General features: G+C 33.2%; 1 protein-coding gene and 1 long non-coding RNA gene across 7 annotated transcripts in view; one reads left to right on the top strand and one right to left on the bottom strand.

The window, feature by feature from the left end:
* Positions 1–16,177, top strand: part of LOC149531042 (ankyrin repeat domain-containing protein 2A-like) — a 146,354-nt gene extending 130,177 nt beyond the window's left edge. For 3 of the 6 annotated variants that reach the window (XR_016358541.1, XM_089809152.1, XM_089809151.1), the window contains one exon: positions 3,851–4,099. The gene's annotated coding sequence lies outside the window, so the exon portion shown is untranslated. Of the gene's footprint in view, positions 1–3,850; positions 4,242–15,627 lie in introns of those variants that run through there. The other 3 variants (XR_016358542.1, XM_089809147.1, XM_089809146.1) reach the window with 2 other exon arrangements.
* LOC149531043 (uncharacterized) lies at positions 2,095–3,738 on the bottom strand. Its single transcript, XR_016358959.1, has 2 exons — positions 2,952–3,738; positions 2,095–2,533 (listed from the first exon to the last, which is right to left on the bottom strand). It is a non-coding gene; the product is annotated as an uncharacterized LOC149531043 (long non-coding RNA).
* Positions 16,178–16,427: the final 250 nt, after the last annotated feature.

The following is a 16,427-nucleotide window of genomic DNA, read 5'->3' as shown; positions in this document are numbered from 1 at the left end:
AATTAGGCCTAGGGTTTCAATTTTCAAGGAAAAAATAAAAATTGTTCCAAAGGACACATGAACAAATGACCATTCCCAATACCCTTTTGGGAGATCTCAAAGAATTAAGAGATTTTAGGTTAGTGTCCTCTGTACAATCCTTTGTTCCAAAATTGGGTGTATTTAGGCTCAGTAAGGCTTAGAACCACAACTTTTGGATTAACAATTGAGAAAAGGATTCAACATTGATTTTAATTTTTAACCTTTCAATTAGGTCTCTCTACCTTCAATTGACTTCTTCCTACCATTACAATCAACTAATCATTCCACCCCTCCATGTTATTTGGTCTACATCTGCAATTTCCTAGCCGGGCATAACAGGTTTCTCACCTAGGGCTTGCTCTTTAAAATAACAGAGATTGTTCTCTTATGAAATTCCAATTGCAACATGAAGTACAAGACCCCTATTTTCATCCCTCCAAAGGGCATGCAAATCTCATGGATAGAATTCAAGTTAGGTGCATTTTTATGTATAAACCCTAGAACTGCCAATAAGAAGCGGTTTTAGGCAATAATTTATTTATCCTCCTATTAACTTGAAACAAATGAAAATACCAATGCAAAATGAAAGATATCAACTAGTAGTTACTATACATCAACAGAAAAAAAAAGAGATCAATCCAAAATGGTGCAAGAGATTATAGTATGTTTGTACAGATTAAGGAAAATTATCACAGTGTTTTATATCTGCAAAAACTGTCCCACCTGTGTATAATGGACATAAAACATATTTAAACTAGCTCCTACTCAACCTTCTCAATCGAATTGAGGCCTCCATAACTGATTTTCTCCTGCATAGCAACTTTTGCAAAATAATGCAAAAAAATTGCTCAAGCAACATAAAAAGTTGTCATGCAAGTTTTGAACAAGTTTTCACATAAAGGTGTGAATTTGCTCCCAGATGCTTCTAAATGAATCCCAAGGGAATAAACATACTCATAGGACAAAAACAACATCATTCCTCCCCTATTACATCAGATATGACCAATTTTCCCATAAATCCCATTCCGAGCAACATTTGGCCCTACTTGCTCTAGTAGCAACTTTTAGCATTGATTGATCCAGTAAGACCTAGAAAATCTATTGCTTATTCTATGGTGCCTAAATTGTCTTTAAGGTTTCCCTTATTGACTCATGACCTACATAGGTCTCTTACATCCTCTAAAACATCAAGCCTACACCAACCAAGTTGATCACCTACTTGGTGCTCCTGCACTAGTGTGGCAAAGTATGTTAGCTTGTTGAAGAATAATTATGAGGACCACATCAAGGCATTGGAAGATAAACTTCAGCAGGTCTATCAGAATCTGGATATGGTTGTCAAGGTGAGCCAAAACACCATTGAAAACAATGCTAAAGGGCTCTAAGTGCACTAGAAAGTCCGAGAATTTGAGGGAAGAAGATTTAGCGAGTGTGTCAAATGATGCTTATAATGCAAGTGGAGTTGTGATTAAAGGCAAACAAGGGACTTATTTAGGTGAACAAGGTTTAAGTGCTTGTGCTTCAAATCATTCCAAGAACCCCTTTGAAAGTGAATAGGAGCTGCTGGAGATGGTCATAATCAATTCTATCAACACAAACTTGAACAACTAAGACTCATAAGGAGTCACAATAGTTTGCTTCCTTTCTTTTTTGTTAGTTTTTGTGTTGATTCATTGGTGGGTTTAGCTGTCAGCTGGCTGTCTATCTCTTAGGTGACATTTCTATGTAAAGAATTTCAAGTCCCTCTAATACCTATTTTACCTTATATCAAAAACTTGTCACATACCTACCATAATATGCCTCTTTCAATAGTGGCATCACTAGAGAGCTTTAGAAGCAAATAAGCTCTAAATTCCAGAAACCAATGTCCTCTTGGAAAAAAAGGCTTCCATTTATGAGTGGATTGATTAAGATTAAAATTATCTTTTGAGCTCTTCTTATCTTTTGGGTGAGTGTCCTCTATGTGCCCTCTAGTTTTGTGAGCACACCACAATATAAATAGAGGATGTGGGAATTTTTTTATGGAAGTGTAATTTGAAGATAAGTAAATCCATCTTGTTTTATAGATCATAGTTTATCTATATATATATATTGAATTAACTAAAAACAGGTTTTGCGGGGACCTGCAATCCCATACAAATCAATCATTCATAAAAGATGTGTCTATAGTTCCAACATACCTGAAACTTGAAAATAGATACAATTACGACCAAATCAAAATCCCCAAAGGGAAACAGCTACCAGTTACCAGCATAACTAGGGCCAGAAACCAGAACCAAAGACTAGGACCACAAACCTTGAAGTTGAGCCGAAAAAGACAAAAAAAGAAAGTAACCTACTAAACCAACTCCTTAGCTGCTCTAGCCAAATTCTTTCCAATAATAGCAACTTCTTCAATTGAGTCTTTTGCAATCAAACCTGACGCTACTTCAATAGCCTTCTTGGTACTCAGCCTCGTATGCTTGCTAGGACCCAAGCTTCGTACGCTTGATCATAGTTTATATTAATAGGCCTATGAATCAGAAATTTTAGAGCAATTAATGAAAAATGTTAGATATGCTTATGTCACAGAGATTTTATGCAACTCATAACTGAAAGACAAACATGACTGTTGGCCTTCACACTTTAACTCTCCTTGAAGTAGTCTTAAAGAAAAAAACACTGGTTGGATAAGTAAAAGAGTCTTTGTTATTGCAGGTAAGCCTCAAGGCTCTATCATTTAGAATAGCACTGACAAGGATATGTATACTCTTAAAAAATATATTAAAAAAAAATCTTATAAATTTTTAAAATAAAAATGATGTGCAATACAATAAAAAATATCAATTGAATAAATAGAAAACAAAGATGATATGTGATATATTCAGTTGAGAAGTTCATTTAGAAGTTCATCGGACAAACACAAATTGAAAGAATCGATTGACACTTGCTTGCCAATGAGTTACTTCAATTCCTCATTTTTGTGTCTGCCTCATATGCTGTCACTCGGATCATCTGAGGTTCGAAGCAACTTATTATGCTTGAGAGGGAGAAGGGCTCTTCTCGGCTTGGCCTTCCATATATCCCATGTCACATATGCCACCAATTCAACTACCCCCACCATGCCTCTTCCTCTCCAACGCTCGACACCAAGAGCATAAGGACTAAAGATTTTGTAACACAAATCATAAAGATGATCACGCCTCTGCAAGTTTGAAAGGTTTTAATTTGCACTCAAATTTATTGATCAGAAAAGCAATATATTATCTGCTTTTAGTCTTTCGGCCCTTATCTTTTGTTAGAATAGATGGATTTCTTTTTCTTTACCACACATGAGAATAAAGCAGAGCATCGAATGTATACACCCCTATGCTTTTGTGCTGGAACCCATTATTGAGCTGGATTCAATTACGGTAATGGTGGGTTAAATACTTTAAGGCGCATTAATTCCAGGTCCAAATAGACACAAGACAGAATTGACCAGACTAATGGAATCCGAATTTGCTTTATTATGTCTTTTTCAGATTTGTGCTTCTAGATGAGGCAAAGCTTAATTTAAAAGGGCTAAATTTTTCCATATTCTAACGAAAGAATCCACTGTCAAATTTGGGTATAATGATATTTCTCCGATTTGATACTTATGCCGTGTGGTGACATCTATTCTTCACCCTCATGATGCTTAATGAACAAAATGTTTAACATTAAAAGAACAAGCCATAGGTCTGTGGTAATATAGCTGCGGTCCCTGTCTGATATTGAGATGCTGTTTTTACTAAGTCTTATGTTGTGAAATCTAAAATGTATTGAAAACTCATGCATCTCATTAATACTGTTCAAATCATTCTCGCAGATGTCAACTTTGGAGCTTAAATAGCACGATAAGGGTAATGACCATGAAAATAATAATATAAAGATGTATGCATAAAGCTTAGAATAATACTATTTTTTCAGACATAACTTTTAAGATGAAAAGGAGTTTGGTAGAGGTCGTTCTTTTCAGAATAGCAATTTCCAACTAAATATAAAAAAATACATGGAAATTCTTCAAAACTCTTACTTATAGATTGATAGGATGAAGTCAAATTGTTATTTTTCAGAAGGGAGATTGGAATCATGTGCTGAGTTCAATTCAAAGTTCCATACAAGAGTTTGTATATTAACAATTGAATTGAAATTTAGGGTGTACATATTAAGATCAAAAGATTGTTGAAAATCTCTTAAAAGTATTCTTATTTAGTTAACCCCATACTCATTGCGATATACAAGAATAAAGATTTCACAAACAATTGTTGGTAATTTGATGAATTTACTTTAAACCCATGAGTATTCTTCAAAGCTTAAGCCAATATGAGTGGTAGGCAGAGAGGAAGTAAAAATCCAAATGAAACTCTAATGGGAGGAGGAAAAAAAAAGATGTTATCAACCAAGACAAAGCAAGCAACTCACAACTATTTGCAGAGATAAAACAATAATATCTCAAATAAGAGACATGATAGAAATATTGTTCAGTACTATTATTTTCCTAAGTATGGTAATTTTGCTAATGAATACAAGAAACACATTGCAATTAGTCAAAAGAAAATGAAATTATGACTAATGAGGTGGTTGATTCCATATAATTGAAATATTTACCATGTATAACGTAATTTAGCAAGACAATGCTAAAGTTTGTATTTTGATAGTAGATGCAACAATCATGAGTGCAAATGAAAACCTATTTGCCTTCATTGATAAAATGTCTAGTTAGAGATCAAAATGGAGAAAAATGAAATAGTTTTAATGGTGTGTAAAACATTTTTCATGATCCAGACTAAGCATAGTGCCAAAAAATAGATGATATTTATGATTTTCTATAGATAGATTAGAAACTTCCGACTCTTGGACAATTGGTGAAAAATGATATAAACTGTTGATGAAAGTTAGAGAGTGCTTATCTTTAACAAAAAAAGGAGCAAGAATTGAAGGCAACTAGATTAAAGAATAGGTGATCTGGTGATCACAAAACAAATAGAATCACAAAAGCCCCAAATTGCCTTGAAGAAATGAGAGGCAAGACATCTATTATATAAATGGTAGGTGACATTATGGAATTCAACCATATGTACCAACAACCAAAATACAATATTAAAGAGTTGCAATTGTCAACTAGAAAAGTAAATACATACAACCATATATTTAATATGGTATAGTAGAGTCAAGAAAGGAAACCCAATGCGCATTACTATTGTCATTCTCCCTCATAATGACCATTGGGAAGAACATAAAGTAGATCTTTGGGCTTCTAGAATCTTTCACGAGCTAGAGCCTTTGTGAAGATATCTGCAAAATGATCTTTTGTACTGTAGTACACAATTTCAATGAAACCTTCTTAAACCAATTCCTTGATATAGTGATGTTGTATCTCAATATGTTTGGTTCTACTATGAAAAATTGGATTCTTTGTCATTTGTATAGCACTTTTGTTGTCACAATACAACAAGATAAGTTCATTCTGAATTTTGTGCAAGTCTTCTAATAGTTTTCTCAGCCATACAACTTGACAAGTTGTTGATGTTGTAGCTTTGTGTTCCACCTCTGTTGTAGAAAGTGATACCATTGGTTGTTTCTCGGAATTCCAAGAGAATCCTACAAAACCAAGGCTAAAAGTGTAACTAGAAGTATATTTCCTATCATTTGTAGAACCTTCCCAATCTAGATCCGTATAGCCAATCAATCAACTATCCTCTGAATGTTGAAATTTGAGACCATAACTCAATGTCCCTTTTACATATATGAGAATTCTTTTAGTTGCATTCTAATGTGTTTCCTTAGGCTCTGACACGAACCTAGAGACCAAACTCACTACATATATAACAGTTGGATGTTGGTTGTTAAGTACATCAAGCTTCCAATCAACCACTTGTAACGATTGGGGTTCACAAGATTTGACACGTCCAAAGTAGACAAGTTAAGACTAACTTCAATAGGTGTTGCAACTGGTTTGATCTACCCACCCTTTACAAACTGAATAAAATCTTGTGTGTGAGATTAGATTGATGTACAAATTTATAGAAAGAGAAGACAATGTTAAATTATGTGTTGTCTGTATCCATGTATTTGGGGTAGAGATTTACTGTCATAAGTGTAAATAGGAATTTCTATTTTATCAATTGGGTTTAATTCCTCGTTATTACTATCAAATCATTTTTTCCATTCTATACACTATCTAAGGTTCCATGCTGCATTTTGGTGTACTTGATATGTATTTAGTGCTCAAGTTGGGAAAGTTAATATCTATTCTTGTCTTATAGATCACAATGCATGCACACATGCACGCACGAACTAACGAACGAATGAACACTATCTAAGGTTCCATGGCTACATTTTGGTGTACTTGATATGTATTTAGTGCTCAAGTTGGGAAAGTTAATATCTATTCTTGTCTTTCACAACGCACGCACGCATGCATGAACGAATGCACGAACGAACGAACGAAGGAATGAATGAACGAACGAACATATTTTTTGTATGGTGGAATATGCATGACCTTGTTGTGTATTGATTGAGATTCTTTATTATTTTGGAAAATACTTAGTGTAGGTAGTATCCCAATTTTAGAAATATGGAATTGAATGCAGAAAATGCATCTACTATTTATGAATTCCAAGTGAACCAAATGGTTTCAACCATATTTGTAACCATTTTCTAGATTTAAATCTTCTAGAATTATCAAATATTGGAATTTGACAATTCTATCTTTATCTAGTTCAAGCTACCAAACGTACCCTTAAGGCCTTGTATTAGTATTGTGGATGCCTTATCAATGTCCTTAGATCAAATAGAGGAGGGTATGCCTACAAGCATTTTACATTTTTTGTAGGAATGTGGATATTATGAAAAAATATGCAACACTACTCCATTGTTAAAGAATAAGGAGAGAATATGACTATCAAGAAAATGGTAAGAATTATGTTTTAGGGGCCAAGCGACTTCCAAATGAATATTGGGTGAGGTTGTATGCTTAATAGATCTCAAAAAAGGCCGCGTGCGACAAGGTTTTACAAGAAGCACTAAAAATATGTAAATGAAACATGGAGCATCCCAAATTTAAAGGGTGATTGCCTTATAATTTTTTACCCAAGGAGAAAAATAAAAAATTAAATGATAGATTTATTAGGAAAGTCTAGGAGAGGAGAAAAAAAAAACACAATTTGTGTAAGTGTCATTAGATTTATGTGTCCACTTGTAAACTCTCACCATTTAGGAGAAAACATTTTTTTATGACCTTCATTGATTACTACAAGTGAAAGGAATAGGCCTGCTCATTAAAGGAAAAAAATAGAAGGTACAATTAAAGAGTTCAAGGCCTTGTATTAGTAGTGCAAATGTCTTATCAAGGTCCTTTGATCTAATAAAGGAGGGTACTCCACCAAAACATTGTTAATCTTTTGTAGGAATAGGGATAATAATAAAAATCTACAACTCTACTCCATAGCTAAAAAGAGTAAGAAAGAGAGAATATGACTATCAAGAAAGTGTTAAGAACTACGTTTTAAGCCAAGAGGCTTTCAAATGAATATTTGGGTGAGGTTATATACTTAATAGATGACCCATAAAGCTTGTGCATGAAAAGGTTTTACAAGAATCATTGAAATGATGTAAATGAAACATGGAGCATCTCAAATATTTTGGGCGAGTTCCTTAAAAAAAATTGCAGAGGAGATAAATAAAAACATAGATAATTGTAACACCCAACTAGGGATCCCAAGATAAATTAACCTAAATATAACACTAAGTTTACTGAATATAACCACAATGCAGAAGTAATATAACACATACACATCATATACATATAAGCAATAGAATACCAATTTCCATTTCTCAAGGGTTCCTTAACGTTGAATCACAATTGTTTAAATATTATTAATTAGATTTATTCATATGTTCAATGTTCACATCTATAAAAGAAAATAGATACATACTCTCATAATAAATACATAAGTACAATCAATATAATGAGGTACACCCAAATACATAACATACACTACACATGCCATGGAGTATGTATGATCAACCAAATACAAATACATTGCCCCGTAAGAACCTCAAGATACAAATATATGATACATGGTTACATAGGTACAATATCTAAATAGAAAGTCTTCAAGAGATAAGAACAAAAATGGACCATCCAACAGCCATGCAAATTAGTGGGGGACCTTAATGGTAAGAGATTCACTACCTCTCGACCTTGTGGTGACCTAATCAAGCCCACTCCCACCTTTCTAGGGAGATAACATATGATCCAAACAAAAATATCATATCTCAAAAACCATTCCTACACAAGTGATCCTAAAAGCTCTCTCTACCTCAAGGGTAGAACAACAGTTGATAAAGAAAAGATAATGAATGTCGAAACAATAATAGACCAAAACCAAAACCACATACCAAATTCAATAATCATATACCAACTCCAAATTAAGTACAAATGGTAAAATAGAACAACCACTAAATGAATATCAACTTCTAAATCAAATTCTAGTCATCAAAAGAATAATAACCAATGAATAAATGACAACAACCAATAAGTACCAACCACCAAAACTATACAACCCCCACCATAGGAAAATACAAAATATATGGAGGAGACTTAGGATACATATTAGGTTGTGTCATCATGTGGTCAAACTACTTGAGTTACCCTAGATTAGTCTCTAACTAGACCCCAAACCCTCAAGCGTTGAATTACCTTGGACTAGTCACATTGGACCCTAGATCCTCAATGTGACCCGTGCAGAACCAAATTATCATCTCATGAAGATTGAATACTAGTTATACCTCTCACTAGGTATCATCCCTTTCTCACCCTTAGCTTATACAAGCACTAAAGGCATTGGTGAGGCAATAACACTATTTATAGTTTTAATATTTTATCCTAAATATTATTACAATGTTATCACTTGTTACCAAACTTATGATAGATTACCCTAATGCTAGCCACTTTGAGCCCCAAATCCCTATTGTAAGCCACTCCTTAGAATGTACCAATACAACATACCCTAAGTTCACAAATCACAAATATGTCTCATAAAACACAAAAATAATGATAATCAATTTCGTTTCCATGAAAGGCAACTAATTCAAACTGGTTCTCAAACCTCAAATGTCATATAAATGCTCTCAAAAGCATACACCATACACATAAGCCTCAAATTAACAAATAACTAAAGTAATAATAACAACTCACCATAAAAATCTACCTCACAAGCCTGTAGTGTGCATTCCTAAATGGCCAACTAAGTTTCTCATATGAACACCACCAAATAAAGCATTAAATGCACTTAATAGACAAAACTCAAAAGCTCAATACGAGATGTATAAATGATACAAGTATTTGTTAGAGTTTAGTTTGGTTGCAAAATGTTCATATAAAAATCACAAGGGTAAGTGCACGAAGTTGTGGTACCAAAAATATGTCACTTTTTTTTTCCAATCCAAACATAGTGCAATCGCGCAATAGTGTGATTGCGGTATTGCATGATTGCACTATGGTTCAGATAGTGTGAACCATAGACTTGATTTTTTTCAAAAAAATAGTGCTAGCACGCTATAGCGTTAGTGCACTGTGTAAATTTTCAACATAGTATATTTCTATGTAAAAAAATTATTCTAGATTTTCAAGTAATGTTTGTTATAAGTGGTCTAAGTACCCCATAGCACACACATAATGGTTTGAATGTGTCAAAAGGAGTTATAGGTTATCCTACAATCCCTTTTGACCCATTTGATTGCATAATGTGTGTCTTAAGGGGTCTCTAGACCCCTTAATGCACATATGATGGATCCAATGCGTAAAAAGTAAAATAGAGTACCCTATAACCCCTTTTGACCCATTCGATCTCATACTATGGGTTTTAAGGAGTGTAAGGAGCCCTTGCCACATATATATAATGGTTTGATTGGGTCAAAATGGGTTATATGGTATCCTGCGACTACTTTCGACCTATTTGATCACAAACGTGTGCCTTGGAGGACCCCTTAGCACACATAATGTGATAGAATTGCTTAAAAGGGGTTGTAGGGTACTCTATAACCCCTTTTAACACATTTGATATCACATAATATGTGTCTTAAGGGGTCTGTGAACCCACTAGCACACATATAATCATTTGAATGCGTTCAAAGGGGTCATAAGGGAACTTATGACCACTTTTTACACATCTAATCACACAATGTATGTCTTTAGGGGTCTTCAAGCCCCTTAGCACAAATATATTGGATCTAGTGGGTCAAATGAAGTCATAGGGAACCCTATGACCCCTTTTGACCCACTTTATTGCAGAATGTTTCCCAAAGGGGTCTACAGAGCCCTTAGCACACATATAATGGTTTGATTGGGTCATATGGTACCATACAACCCCTTTTGACCCATTCCATCACATAATATGTCTTAAGTGGTTTGAGGACCCTTTATCAAACATATAATGGTTTGAATTGGTCTTAAGTGGTTTGAGGACCCCTTAGCACACATATAATGGTTTGATTGGGTCATATGGTACCCTAGGACCCTTTTTGATCCATTGGATCATATAATGTGTGTCGTAAGGGGTTTGAGGATCCCTTAGCACACATAATGTGATTGAATGGGTCAAAATGTGTCTTAGGGTACCCTACCATGACTTTTGACCCATTTGATCACATAATGTCCCCTTAACACACGTATAATGGATCTAATGAGTCAAAAGAGGTCATAGGATACCCTATGAGCCATTTGACCCACTTGATAGTATAATGTGTTTTAAGTATCTAAGAACACATTATTAGACATACAATGATTTGAATGGGTCAAAAGGAGTCATAGGATACCCTATGACCCCTTTAAACCCATTCAAAGGCATAATGTATGATTTAAGGTGTCCAAAGACCCCTCAACACATATATAATCATTTGAATGGGTTAAAAGAGGTCATAAGGTATATTATGACCTGTTTTGAGCCATTAGATCATATAATGTACCCCTTAAGTGATCTGAGGACCCCTTAGCACATATAATATGATTGAATGGGTCAAAAGGGGTCATAGTGTTTTCTATAGCCTCTTTTGACCCATTCAATCACATAATGTGTGTCCTAACAGGTCTAAGGACCCCTTAGCACACATAATACAATTGAAATGTTTAAAAGGGGCCATAGGGTACACTATGACCCATTCGATCACATGATTTGTGTCTTAAGGGGTCCAAAGTTCCCTTAGCACACATATAATGGGTTGAATGGGTCAAATGGTGTCTTCAGGTACCCTGTTATCCCTTTTAATCCATTCAATCATATAATATGTATCTTAAGGGGCTTAAGGACCCCTTACACATATAATGGTTCAAACTATCCTCTGACCCTTTTGGCTTATTTGATCACATAATGTGTGTCTCAAGGGATTTAAGAACCCCTTAGCACACATATAATGGTTCAAATGGATCAAAAGGTGTCATAGGGTACTTTGTGACCCCTTTTGACATATTCAACTGCATAATGTGTGTCTTAAGGGCCTAAGGACCCCTAAGTACATATACAATGGTTCAAATGGGTCAAAAGGAGTTATATGGTACCCTATGATCCCTTTTGGCCCATTTGATTGTATATTGTCTTTCTTGAGTGGTTTAAGGACCCCCTTATAACACATATAATGGTTCAAATAGGTCAAAAGGGGTATAGGGTACCTTGTGACCCATTCTGACCAATTTGATTGCATTATGTGTGTCTAAAGGGGTGATTAGAGCCCTTGATAATTATAGGGTAAAAGCACAAATCTGTGTCACTTTTTATAAAGGAAAAGTGATATCAGAATTTAAACTCTTCAACTTTAATGACATAAAAGTGGCATTTGTGTTTAGAATTTGAAGATGATGTAAACTAATGAAATGTGTAAAATTGGATGAAGTTTATATTTGTAATTTTTTTTTTTAAAAATGAAGTGAAAATTTTATTTATTTTTTATTTTTTAAACTCTATTTTTTTATTTTTTAAAAATGTTGAAAATATAGAGTTTTTTCCTGTCAAACAAATATATGAAAATGTTCATATTTTGGTCTGATTATGGAATATGTTAGAGTTGACATGTATACCTAGTGCACCAAAAAAGAAAAATTAAAATTCGGCTAATATTTTTCAAGTTACAACTGGTCAAAGTCAAAGTTATCAGAAATTGACTTTTTTTTTTCCCTCCCGTCAAACTTTTTCCATCAAATTTACATATTTTTAAAAAACAAATTACATATTCTTGAAGAAGACTCTCCTCTAGTGCAACATTAAAAAATAATAATTTTTGAACATGATTTACTATTTTTTTCCTATTTTTGAATAGACATCTTCTTGAATCTTAAAATACCTACTTGTAATATTTTCAAATTATAACATATTATCCATAATCAAAATAATAAAAAAGTTATATGATCATAATCTTGACTCCGAGACCTACCAAAGTATATTTTTAGTTTTCAAAAAAAACTTCAATTTAGTAGGTCAAATTGGCCTTCAAAGTGAGATGTTTGCAGAAGTTCTTAATTTTGCTTATGTGGCTACCACATAGAAAGTTATGGCCGAAAGGGTTTCGGCTGAAACCCCTGTCGACCCATCAAATTGCTAGCGGTTAGTTTGGTTGTTTCATGTATAAAATAAGATTTGTGTTTTCTTTTTTTTAATAAATATGGAAAATAATGAAAAATAGAAGAGCATTTTCAAAAGACAACGATTTTTTAAGCCATTTTCAGCAACTATTTTGCAAATTTAACCATAATTGCAAAGGATCGAATATTTTAAAGGTGTTTTTTCCCATCTACTTATTTTTATTTTTATGTATTCTAAATTGAAGCATTAGCTAGTGTTTATTGTTCAAAATCTAAATTAAATTTTTTGTTTCTGTAGATTAAAGTATTTAATGGGCAGTAAAAGGAAAAGATCAAGGAAATATGATAGAATAAGAGATGACAAAATGAAAGGTCATACAAAATGTAACCAAAACCAACTTACTGAAATTTCTGAATAGGATGAGATTCATGAAGAGAATGAAAGCAATGAAGAAGAAATTGGCAGTTCTACTGATAGAAACAAATTAGAAGGCATAACAAATTTGATGAATTTGGATGAGGAACTACTTTTAAACTAAATTCCATCTAAAGATATGATAAATGATAACACTATTAGAAAGCATTGTCAGAACATGTGTGATGAATATTTCAAAGATAAAAGTATATTTGAACAGGCACAATTATTTGTCAAGTTATTTAGGAGAAAATATATGAGACATGTTTTGGAGTTGTTGGGTCTTGATAATAGGAAAAATCATGCACATAGTATTAATAAAGCAATAGTTGAAAACTTGCAAAATGCTTATAACAAAATTGACAACACAACTTGAGGAGGTGATTTGAGTAATGCACGTAGAGCATTGATGACTACTATATCTAGTAAAAAATTGACACATAGAAAATAGGTATGTGCAATTTTTGATATACCACATATGTCTAGAAGAACTGTTCAGAGATACATCAAGAGGAGAAATATGCTAGATGATAACATTGACAATAATTGGGTCAATATTTGTAGAGTTCCTCGAAAAGACATAATTTCTAAAGATGTGAAAAGACAAGTTATTGAATTTTGGACCACACATTCTTGTGTTTCTTCCAACAGACATGATACTATACAAATTAAAGATCAAGAGACAGGGGCCAAAATTGAACATCCAAAAAATTTCATAGATATAACTCAAAGTGAATTATTTCAAACATTCAAGAAAGAATTTTCAAATGTCAAAATATGTCAGAGAATGTTTGAGAGTTTGTGTCCTTCCTTTGTACACATGAGTAAGATGTGTGAAACTTCTTGTTGTTGAAACCATGTTGAATTTGGTCTACACTTGCAATCATATAAAAAATTTATGGCAATACTTGATCCTAATTTGGTCATCCCTAGCAGTGCAACACAATTTGTGAATTCCATATTATGTGATAAATTAGAAGATTCAGATGAGTTCAAAGTGCAATGCATCAAAAATTAGTCTAAAGATTGTGGAGATTTACACAAATTTTCTGAAATGCAAATTGAGAATATTAATGAATCGACACCAGTGTCATGGATGAGATATGAATATGAAACATACCAAAATAAGACAGGAGATGAATCCAAAAAAATTGTATTGAAGGAGAGTGAATTGCGTTATGATAAGTTTATGACCAAGTTCCGTCCATTGATATATCCACATATCCAACATTGTCATGGTGCATGATTGCAAGCTAAACAATTTCATGATTCCAAAAATTATTTTCCACCTGGTTGTATAGTTTCAGTTGTAGATTTTTCTGAGAATTATACATTTGCACCTCAAACAGAGCTTCAAGGGCAATATTATCATTCTGAACAAGTTGCAATGTTTGTGCAAGTGACCTATAGACATGCACAATTTGAGGTGGATGAGATAGAAAGGTTGGATGAAAATGAACACATCATCATCAAAGAGATTCATTTCTATATTAGTGATGATAGAGTTCATGATAGGAGTTATGTGGCTCATTGTTTTGCAATGTTCTCTGAAGATCTTAGAAATTGTGGAATAAATGTGCACTGGATTTGGTCTAATGGATGTGCAGGTTAGTATACACAAACTTACACATTTATTTAACTTTATTTTAACTTATATTTATTTGGACATGCCTATTTTGATTTGATACATGTAGACAGATAAATGTTTCTACTTATCATGTTTCATGTTCACAGGACAATTCAAATCTGCAAAAGCATTTAATTGGTTAGCAATCCAACATGCTAGAACCAATGTTAGGTTTTTATGGAATTTTTTTGAAAGTGGACATGAAAAAGGGGAGCATGATGGAGCATGAGCATGTATAAAGCATGCGCTTTGACAACATGAACTTGCAGGTAAATATGCATTTAATGTGCATGTTTAATACTAGTAGTGCATATATTTTAAATTATATATATGCATGTTGTATGTACATACATGGAATAGGATAGAGAGTGCAAATCAAATTGTTGAATGGTGCAAAGTTCATTTTGCTACTCGAGATACTGAATACAATAAGTGTTACTTTTGGGAAGTGAAAGGTGAACGAAGTTATATTTATTTTTAGTTTATTTTTCAAATTCTTGAGTTTTTTTATTAAATATTTATTTTGCAATATGACAATTACTTTTTGTATTTGTAACAGATATAGATCGATCTAATCCTTACAATTGTTAAATGATTCCTGGTATTAGAAGTTTACATCAAGCGATGACTACAGGAAACCATAAACCCCCAGTAATTAAAGTAAGAGAGAAAACATGTTTTTGTGATGACTGCATTAAGGACAATCCAATGAGTGTATGTGAAAATATTGTGAATGGATATGTTTCACATTGGAATTTGAAGGAGATAGTTAGAAAGCCTCCTTTTGAAGATGCTATCATTGACATTGACATTCATGATCTTGTATATTTAGCTGATTATGAGCGCATTTCTGATTTAGTTATGGCAGGTTTGTATGCACACACACACACACACACACACACACACACATACACATATAAATTAATATACATGTATATTCATTTTAAAATTAATTTATATTTATCTATTTTTATATACATGCAGGAGATATTTTTGTAGTTCAAGCCTTACCAGATAATGCAGAAAATGTGGACTATTATCTTTTAAGATGCACAAAAGAAAAACACAAGTTGCTAGAAGGAACTATAGCTGCTGATGGACAATCATATCCAATTGGATCAGTTGTTATTGAAGGAACATACTATCAAAAAACAAGGGTAATTGATAGTGGTATTGAATTTATTGAATACAAGCCTGGAGGAAAAGTTTTACATTACAGTATCCATGTTATAGCAACAAAGTTACAATTTGAAGCAATATAAAGAAGAGGACGTTGTGGAAATCAAAAGTGGAAACTGTCTATTGAAGAACATGAAAAACTTCTAGAGATAATAAAAACTAGAGAGGATCCTAACAATACAATGTTTGTGGAGCTCTAGTTTACCTATGTACTTATTTTGGAGCTTTAGTTTAGCTATGTCTATATAGCTAGATTATACTTTCACATTTAATGTTGACAGGACATTTGTTTTATAAATTTGTATACATTGGATCATTTATCAAGTGGATATGCAAAATTAGACATGTTTTGTTATTTTTATTTAAATTAGACATAGATATCTCATTTAAGACAACCTCTTAGGACCTCTCCTAAAGAGAACCTCTTAAGACCTCCCCTTAGGACTACCTATTACCTAACCTCCCCTTAAGACCACCTATTAGGACATCCCCTTAGCACCAAGACCTCTCCTTAAGACAACCCTTTTAGTAAATTTGTATGTATTTATATACATTGTTTATGTTTTCTTATTGATTGTTAATGCTCTTATGTATTTATGTATATA

The sequence above is a fragment of the Cupressus sempervirens genome, chromosome 11 (genome assembly GCF_028749045.1).
Source record: "Cupressus sempervirens isolate cs-2001-9-10 chromosome 11, ASM2874904v1, whole genome shotgun sequence".
NCBI lineage: Eukaryota > Viridiplantae > Streptophyta > Pinopsida > Cupressales > Cupressaceae > Cupressus > Cupressus sempervirens.
This window is presented reverse-complemented; position numbering and strand designations above follow the sequence as displayed.